We start from the raw sequence: 10,290 nt of genomic DNA, 5'->3' as shown, positions 1-10,290 counted from the left end.
TATAATGTGTTTGAAGGGTTCTATAATCTGTAGAGAGCTATATCGATACAGGGAGCTATTGTAAAAATAAAAGCCCAGGACATCCTTCAATAGGCTTCTTTGTTGTCTGATGCTATTGCAGACTTTGTGCAGTCACTACTCCTGGCTATCTTATTTGACCTATAGGTCATCCCCTTTGAGCATATCGTAGTCTTACTCCTTTTGCCTTGTACTGCCTTGTGGAGTTTTTAGCACAAAACATACTGAGGCAGTTTTAGTGTTAAGCTCTATTTTTCTGAAATGTGAGAGGCTGAGTTTCGAATTCTATACAGAGGAGTAAAACTCAGTTATACTCCAGTAACAATATTTCCTACAAATTTATTTCCTGGCAGCTGGTAGGGCAGACAACCATTGTTGCTTCAATCTGATCAAGGCTTTTGAAGGGTATCGGTACCACCCAACTGTCTCCAGGCCTCTGAATCATGGTTTCCCAGGAAGACTTCCCATTGCTTACTCTAGGGCTTTCAGAAATAACTTCCTTAATAGCTTCAGATGGAACTAGAAGATCAAATCGAGCAGCAAAAGTTAGAGGGAACATGAACCTCTGCTGCACTGTTGGGTTGGGGAGGGTGATCAAGGAATATATTATCATCACCATCAGAAGCAATAAAACTTACTGACTAGAAACTGGACTAATTTTAAGATAGAAGGAATACCCCTGCAACCTGTATAAGCAGGTCATTATGTAATGTTGACCCTAAACCCCTAGACGCAAAGAGAGGTTCTCTCCTGTCTGCATCTGTTAGTTCAGATCCAGAAAATGACCCTGCGCCTAGGTGAGGAGATGTAAGTCAAACCTTAACTCTGTGTTCCTAAATATAAGAAAGAAAATTTTCATATCTGGGGTAGATTTGGGTGATGTGAATAATTCTATCTCCTGTTTCTAGATTTTGGCAAGGCATCATGGATTAGAGATCAAAAACACGTATGAGCAGTTAAGGTTGATTTATCTTTAAATACTTTCTATAAAGCATTTGGAGAAAGCAATGGCACCCCACTCCAGTACTCTTGCCTGGAAAATCCCATGGATGGAGGAGCCTGGTAGGTTGCAGTCCATGCGGTCGCTAAGAGTCGGACACAACTGAGCAACTTCACTTTCACTTTTCACTTTCATGCATTGGAGAAGGAAATGGCAACCCACTCCAGTATTCTTGCCTGGAGAATCCCAAGGATGGGGGAGCCTGGTGGGCTGCCATCCATGGGGTCGCACAGAGTCGGACATGACTGAAGTGACTTAGCAGCTTAGCATAAAGCATTCTCTGGGAAAAGGGGCTATTTGTCTCCTCTGAAAAGCTAAGGCTGTGTTCCTCAATGGTATTCCTCTCAGAGATGGCTCCTGATCTTTCATGAAGCCAGTTCAGGTGGATTTGCAGTATGACTAGTTGGGTGGCCTGCTATCCCATCGTCTAAATCTGAGAAAAGCAATAATTGTTTCAGAAATTCTTGGCTTTCTTAATGTCCATCATTTGACATATGGCTCGAATGCAGGAGACCTGGGGATCGAACCTAGGTCTCCTGCACTGCAGGCAGATGCTTTACCATCTGAGTCACCTGGGAAGCCCCATAATTTGAAGAGGAAATAAACTGATGCTTTTCTTTTGCTGTGGATGCAGTAAATGGCTATTTGATAATATAGCCTTATCTTGATAATAACCTAACCTTATCTTAATAATGAAAGTGAAAGTCACTCAGTCGTCTCTGACACTTTGCTACCCCATGGACTATACAGTTCATGGAATTCTTCAGGCCAGAATACTGGAGTGGGTAGTTTTTTCCTTCTCCAATGAATCTTCCCAACTCCAGGATCAAACCCAGTCTCCCACATTGCAGGTGGATTCTTTACCAGCTGAGCCACAAGGGAAGCCCTTGATAATACTGAGGGAAATGCACTAGGAAAAGTCAAAGGATTTGACTTGGAACATCAGATTCCAAAGTGACAAGGTGAGGTATTGCTTTCATGCTGGGAAGCCATTTTTTGAGATGTTCTATGTGGGTATCATTTTCTAGGCTAGTCTTGAAATCTTAGAGACATAAAGTTGAAGGTAAAAATGAAGTGAGGAACAGTTTTCATTTGTCAGGAACAAATGAAATGAAATGGAAATTTAAAGTACCTAATGGGAAGGCTGTGGCATGGCATGACCTCTGTGCTTTGATGATAATGAGGACCAGTCTAGAACAGAGGCTTCTGACTCTATGCCACTGACATCCTGTGCTGTGGAATTTCTCTCATCAATAGTTTGAATTCCTATATCTCCATTCCCTTTTCATTTAAAAAAATTTCTTCCTAAATTAATGTTCCTATTTATGCTTATCTCCTTCCCTCAAATCTCAGAGGAAGTTGTAGCATTAATTCCTCCTTTATAAAGAAAACCTTTCACCTGTGTTTTAATCCCATCTGTTCAGCCATATACAGGGCCTTTGTTCTCATTATTCCCCATCTCCTCTACTTTCTTTTCATTTGTCTTTTTATTGGGGTAGGACATACAGTAAGGCATCAACTTGATCATGTGTACAATTTGATATTTATATCCATGTACTCAACATATTCGGAGAAGGCAATGGCAGCCCACTCCAGTCCTCTTGCCTGGAAAATCCCATGGATGGAGGAGCCTGGTAGGCTGCAGTCCATGGGGTCACTAAGAGTCGGACACGACTGAGTGGCTTCACTTTCACTTTTCACTTTCATGCATTGGAGAAGGAAATGGCACCCCCACTCCAGTACTCTTGCCTGGAGAATCCCAGGGATGGGGGAGCCTTGTGGGCTGCTGTCTATGTGGTCACACAGAGTCGGACACAACTGAAGCGACTTAGCAGCAGCAGCAGCAACTCAACATATTACATATATAAAACATGTAGGCATACTGTATACACATAAGAGATACACATATACATATCCATGGAATCAACATTTCCAGCACTCCAGCAGGCTTTCTCTTGCCCTAGTCAGCATATATAATAGCCCAAAGGTAACTGATATTCTGATCTCTATCATCATAGGTTGTTTTTGCTTTCTCCTTAATTCCATAATTTAATTTCAACATAATAATATATACTCTTATACCTGCCTTCTTTTGCTTAGCTTATATCTGTGTAAATCAATCATGTTTAGGTTGTGTAGGAGTAGCCCATTCTTTTTCATTGCTTTACATAACTGCATTGAATGGGTACTTTGTTATTTATCTATCTAGCCTATTATTCATTAAGACTACTGTTGTTTTAAGTGTGAGGTTTCAGCAGGAGGCTTACAAGTAATGTTGTCATGAACATTCTAATACAGTCTTCGGGTGAATACATTCACTCATTTCTTTTGTAGATCTACTCCGAATAGAATCAAATCTTTAAAGGTATAGATATAGGCCTATAGATATAGATATGTTGTGTGTGTGTGTCTTTGGTGCATAAGACTAAAAAATTTTTAGTGTTTTTGACATTTTTACTCCTACCAGCACTATATGTAACTTCTAATTGTTTTACCATTCCACATGCTTGTCATCTCTTGTTTTTTACAATTCATTTTACCCATTCAGGTGAAATATAATGATATTTCATTGTGGTTTTAATTTGCATTTCCTTGATGAATTTTTATGTTGAATTTCTTTTTATATACTTTTTGGCTATCTGCATCCTTTTTAATGAAGTGCCTGTTCAAGTTTTTTGCTCATTAAAAAAAATCTGAATTATCAGTGTGATTCTTGTAATAGTTTTTAATGTAATTTGAAATTAAGTTTGAGTCAGATATACATATTGGGAATATCTTCTCTCACTATGTAGCCTGCATTAATATGTTTTAAGTTTTCTCTTTTTAGAAATAGAAGGTTCTTATTTTAAATGAAGTTCAGCTTACAAAACTTGTATAGATAGTGCTTTATGTTCCATTTAATCAATTTTCATCTACTTCTGATCATAAAGATGTATCTAGAAGCTATATTATTTTACCCTTCTCATCTAAGTCTGTATCTTTTAAAATGTATATTATGTATTATGAAGTAGAGATCATGATTTAGTTTTGAATGCAGACATCTAATATAAGTATCAAAAGACCATTTGTTGGAAAAATGAGCTTTATGTTCCTGAGTTACCTTACTGTCCCAGTTTTTTATTGAGTGAACATGTAAACTTGGTCTGGTTCTGGAAACTCTACTCTTGTTTTATTAGTGCATTTGTTTATCTTTGGATCAATACCACCCTGCCTTTACTTCTTTAGCTTTCTAATAATTTGTGATATCTAGTAATGGAAATCTTCCAACATTGCTGTTCTTCAAGATTTCCTTGGATATTCTAGGTCCTTTGATTTCTGTATAAATTTTAGAATCTATATTTCAGTCTCACACTATTGCAATGAATATATATCAAGCTGGAGAAAGCTGGGATTTTAAAGCCATTGAGTCTCTTCACATATGAATATGATACTTTTCCCATTTATTTAGGTCTTCTTTTGTTTCCCTTAGCAATAACATGTAGTTTTCTAGTTGAGGTCATACACATATTTTGTTAAAGTCATTCCTGGACATTTGATGTTTTGATGTCTTATAAATATTGTTTTTAAGTTGAATTTTCAAATGATTTATGTCTAGTATCTAAAATACATTTGAGTTTTTATATTGGCCTTATATCTAGTAACATTGTAAATTACCTTATTAATATACAGTTTTGGATTCTTTTTAAAGAAAAGTATACTTTTCCAGACATCTTTAAAAAATAGTTTTGCTTCTTCCTTTTTGATCACTATAGACTTATTTATTTTTTTTGTCTTACTGTGCTGGATAGAACCTCCACTAACACTTATCAAAGTTAGGCTTCCACCCTCCCACAGAGACTGCGGGACAGGGCCCCTATCTTCAGGGGTTGATTGTAACAAACAGAACATTCATTTGGCAGCTTTGAGCTTTCCCAGGCAGGCAGGAATTTTGAAAGGGATAGAGTCATGTTAGAGATAAGACTCTAAACTTCTGGAAGCCATGCAAGAGTTTAGAGAGAGTCTTTGTCACTTCTTACAGGAATAATTCAGGACTTCCTTGGTGACTTAGATGGTAAAGAATAGACCTGCCAATGCAGGAGACCCAGGATCCATCCCTGGGTCAGGAAGATCTCCTGGAGGAGGAAATGGCAACCCACTCCAGTATTCTTGCCTGGAGATTTCCATTAACAGAGGAGCCTTTCGGGCTACAGTTCATGGGGTTGCAGAGCCAGACACGACTGAGCTACTAACACTTCCCTGGTGGTCCAGTGGCTAATACTCCATGCTTCCAGTGCAGGGGGCCCAGGTTTGATTCCTGGCCAGGGAGCTGCAACTAGGAGTCCATATGCAGCAACTGAGTTTGCATGCTTCAGCTAAGACCCAGGGCAGCCAAATAAATAAATATTAATAAAAAGAGAATAATTCATGCTTGCTTCTTCACTTTAGATTTTTTTCTCAACCAACTATAATATGGTTTGGTTTTTCATTATCTATTCACATCATTTTTGTGGTTTTTAAAACAAAACAGATATGTTTTTGCTTTACTCTTGTGACTGTTCTGCAGATCTTATCTTCTTTAGGTACCATTTCCTTCTTGAAGCTTTTTTTCTCCCTTGCCTACAGAAACACATTTGTCTTATAATTCTTCTAGCTTCTCAAATGTTTATCTCTATTTTGGCTTGGTCAGGATTATACCTCTTAAAAAACTAGTGTTTACTATGGTTTCATCCTTAGCACTTGCTGAGCTCCTTATCACTCTATGATAGCCTGGGCTTTCCCAGAACTTAAGCTTTAATCCCTCCCAAAGTCCAGACCTCTTTCCAGTCACCTGGTAGATAGCTCCTAGCTGAGTGGATCTCTGTAAGACTATAGCAGGCAGCATCAAATTCTCACTGGTGCTGTGTCTTTGCAATTACTTTACCTGCTTCTTAGAAGGTTTTTCTCTTTTCCTTCAACCAATTCATTCCAGAACTCAATGTTGAGCAATTCAGATTTAACTCAAATATTATCTCTTGTGGACTTCCCAGGTAAAGAACCCACTTTCCCAGTTAAAGAACCCACCTGCCATTGAAGGAGACATTAGAGACACAGGTTCAATCCCTGGATGGGGAAGATCTCCTAGAGTAGAAAATGGCAACCCACTCCAGTATTCTTGCCTGGAAAATCCCACGGACAGAGGAGCCTGGTGAACTGTAGTCTATGGGGTCACAAAGAATTGGACATGACTGAAGTGATTTAGCATTATCTCTTGTGGAAAACCTTCCCCTACCCTCTGAGGTGGATTTAGATTCTTCCCTGGTTTTGTCCCAGCATAATCCTTTGTTCATATTTCAATTATATGACTTTTTAAAGTTATTAAAATCATTGACTCATTTTTCCCCAAAAAATATTTATGGTAGCTTGCTTTTATTTAAAATCTCTTTTAAAACATCATTCAATCATTGGATATTGAGTTAGACTAAAATTTCCTTCCAATTCCCTGGGTGTTATAACTTTGTTAGTCCATCTTTCTATCCCAGCACCAAACGAACTGTCTTGCATTTGGAAAATGACCAATACAATATATATATATTTTTTAATGAATGGTCACTAAGTGGCCTGTGAATAGGGGAAGGTATGCAAGATTATCGTCTCTCACCACAATCTTACCTGAATTTTATGGTGCAAAATATAGAGAAACAAAAGACGAAAGTATATCATGGGAATCTTTAACCTCATTGAATAGGAAGACTCTCTTGATGAAGAGTTTATTAAGCGGAGACTGGCACTACTGAGATCCCCGGAAGATTCTAGTTTTCAGACAGGTGACTGCCGCCTACTGGACAAGACAGGAAGTTTTGTTTATATTCAGAGAATCCGCACATTTTTAAGTCACCAATTTCAATGTTTCAGCTTGTCCTTATTTAACGTGCCTCTTTTAGAATAGGACTCAAGCATTATATGTTGAATTAGATTATATGTGTCTTTTCAATTCTAAAACTTGCATTTCATTCATAGTGAAACTGTTAGCCACACAGTCATGTCTGACTCTTTGCAATCCCACAGACTGTAGCCCATCAGGCTCCTCTGTCCATGGAATTCTCCAGGCAAGAATACTAGACTGTGTAGTCATTCCCTTCCAGATGGGATCTTCCTGACCCAAAGATTGAACCCAGGTGTCCCACATTGCAGGCAGATACTTAACCACCTAAGGCACCAGAGAAGTCCATTTCATTCATAAGACCATAGTAAATAAAATATATGCATTCATCTATATACGAATGAGTCAACTAAAGAGTTATTCTCTGATTTTACTAATTTGCAAGTTTGCTCTTTGAAGTTTCATCTTTACTTCCAGGTATAATAGCACCTAAACTTTTATTTCTTTCAGAGACATTGTCATAAACATGAAAATTTGAAGGTTTTTGTTGTTGTTGTTGTTGTTGTTGTTTTTGGGTTCTTAGGAATATTGTCCCCATATTTCTAGTACTTTTAGACAAAACTTGATTCTTCAAAGTCAAACAACATTTCGTTTCCTGGACTTCTAGCTCCTGTCTTGACCTCATCTCCATTCTCGAATTAGTAACTAAACATTTTCTTTGTTCTCCATCATTCAACTTTCTCACATGGGCTTTGCTACACTTTTTCTCTTTAAAATATTTTATGACTGACACGGCCTAAACATAAAATGCATCAATAAATCCTTCTTTCAATTTGGGTTCAATAATACTCATTTCCAACCCATTTTGTTCTTTCTTGTTATCATTGTGTCCTATTCACTTAGCAAACTTATTAGCATGTTTAAGATCAGTATTTATCTTTTACAATATATGTATAGGAAAGAATTTGTGAAATAATGCAATTTTCTTTACAACACATAAATTTGAAAAACAAAAAATATGTAGTTTAAATGTCAAATATTTTCCAAATATCTTACAATTTTGAGAGTAAGTTATTCATAAAGAAAAGTACAATGTTATTACAGTATAGTGTGAAATATCTATTAAGTGATTAAGATGTGCCAGTCAGTTCAGTTCAGTTGCTCAGTCATGTACAACTCTTTTTGACCCCATGGATGGCAATACGTCAGGCTTCCCTGTCCATCACCAACTCCCAGAACTTACTCAAACTCATGTCCATCACATTAGTGATGACATCCAACCATTTCATCCTTTGTCATCCCCTTCTCCTCCCACCTTAATCTTTCCCAGCATCAGTGTATTTTCTAAGGAGTCACTTCTCTGCATCAGGTGGCCAAAGTACTGGAGTTTCAGCTTCAGCATCAGGTGAATATTCAGGACTGATTTCCTTTAGGATGGACTGGTTGGATCTCCTTGCTGTCCAAGGGACTCTCAAGAGTCTTTTCCAGCACCACAGTTCAAAGCATCAATTCTTTGGCGCTCAGCTTTTTTTATTGTCCATCTCTCACATCCATACATGACCACTGGAAAAGCCAAAGCTTTGACTAGATGGAACAAACATGCCTTTGCTGGCAAACTAATGTCTCTGCTTTTTAATATGCTGTCTAGGTTGGTCATAAATTTTCTTCCAAGGAGTAAGCATCTTTTAATTTCACGGCTGCAGTCACCATTTGTAGTGATTTTGAACCCCCCAAAATAAAGTCTCTCACCATTTCCATTGTTTCCCTATCTATTTGCCACGAAGTGATGGGGCCAGATGGCATGATCTTAGTTTTCTGAATTTTAAGTTTCAAGCCAACTCTTTCCCTCTCCTCTTTCACTTTGATCAAGAGGCTCTTTAGTTCTCCACTTGCTGCCATAAGGATGGTATCATCTGCGTATTTGAGGTTCTTAGTATTTCTTCCAGCAATCTTGATTCCAGCTTGTGCTTCATCCAACCTAGCATTTTGCCTGATGTATTCTGCATATAAGTTAAATAAGCAGGGTGACAATATACAGCCTTGATATATTCCTTTCCTGGTTTGGAACCAGTCTGTTCCATGTCCAGTTCTAACTGTTGCTTCTTGACCTGCATACAGATTTCTCAGGAGGCAGATCAGGTGGTCTGGTATTCCCATCTCTCAAAGAATTTTCCAGTTTTTTGTGATCCATACAGTCAAAGGCTTTGGTGTAGTCAATAAAGCAGAAGTAGAATGGAAAACAGTGGAAACAGTGTCATATTTTATTTTTGGGGGCTCCAAAATCACTGCAGATGGTGACTGCAGCCATGAAATTAAAAGACACTTACTCCTTGGAAGAAAAGTTATGACCAACCTAGATAGCATATTCAAAAGCAGAGACATTACTTTGCCAACAAAGGTCCGTCTAGTCAAGGCTATGGTTTTTCTAGTAGTCATGTATGGATGTGAGAGTTGGACCGTGAAGAAGGCTAAGCGCCAAAGAATTGATGCTTTGAACTGTGGTGTTGGAGAAGACTCTTGAGAGTCTCTTGGACTGCAAGGAGATCCAACCTGTCCATTCTGAAGGAGATCAGCCCTCGGATTTCTTTGGAAGGAATAATGCTAAAGCTGAGACTCCAGTACTTTGGTCACCTCATGCGAAGAGCTGACTCATTGGAAAAGACTGTGATGCTGAGAGGGATTGGGGGCAGGAGGAGAAGGGAATGACAGAGGATAAGATGGCTGGATGGCATCAGTGACTCGATGGACGTGAGTCTCAGTGAATTCCGGGAGTTGGTGATGGACAGGGAGGCCTGGCATGCTGCGATTCATGGGGTCGCAAAGAGTCGGACATGACTGAGCGACTGAACTGAACTGAACTGAACTGAGATGTTTTTCTGAAACTCTCTTGATTTTTGATGATCCAGCAGACGTTGGCAATTTGATCTCTGATTCCTCTGATTCCTCTGGCTTTTCTAAATCCAGCTTGAACATCTGGAAGTTCACAGCTCACGTACTGTTGAAGCCTGGCTTTGGAAAATTTTGAGCATTACTTTGATAGTGTATGAGATGAGTGAAATTGTGTGGTAGTTTGAGCATTCTTTGGCATTGCCTTTCTTTGGGATTGAAATGAAAACTGACCTTTTCCAGTCCTGTGGCCACTGCTGCGTTTTTCAGGTTTGCTGGCATATTGAGTGCAGCACTTTCACAGAGTCATCTTTTAGGATTTGAAATAGCTCAACTGGAATTCCATCACGTCTACTAGCTTTATTTGTGTTGATGTTTCCTAAGGCCCACTTGATTTTGCATTCCAGGATGTCTGGCTCTAAGTGAGTGATCAACCATTGTGGTTATCTGGGTCATGAAGTTCTGTTTTGTACAGTTCTTCTGTGTATTCTTGCCACCTCTTCTTAATATCTTCTGCTTCTGTTAAGTCCATACCATTTCTGTCCTT

Source organism: Bison bison, unplaced genomic scaffold (genome assembly GCF_000754665.1).
Source record: "Bison bison bison isolate TAMUID 2011002044 unplaced genomic scaffold, Bison_UMD1.0 scf7180017864163, whole genome shotgun sequence".
Taxonomy (NCBI): domain Eukaryota; kingdom Metazoa; phylum Chordata; class Mammalia; order Artiodactyla; family Bovidae; genus Bison; species Bison bison.
Note: the sequence above shows the minus strand (reverse complement) of the source record.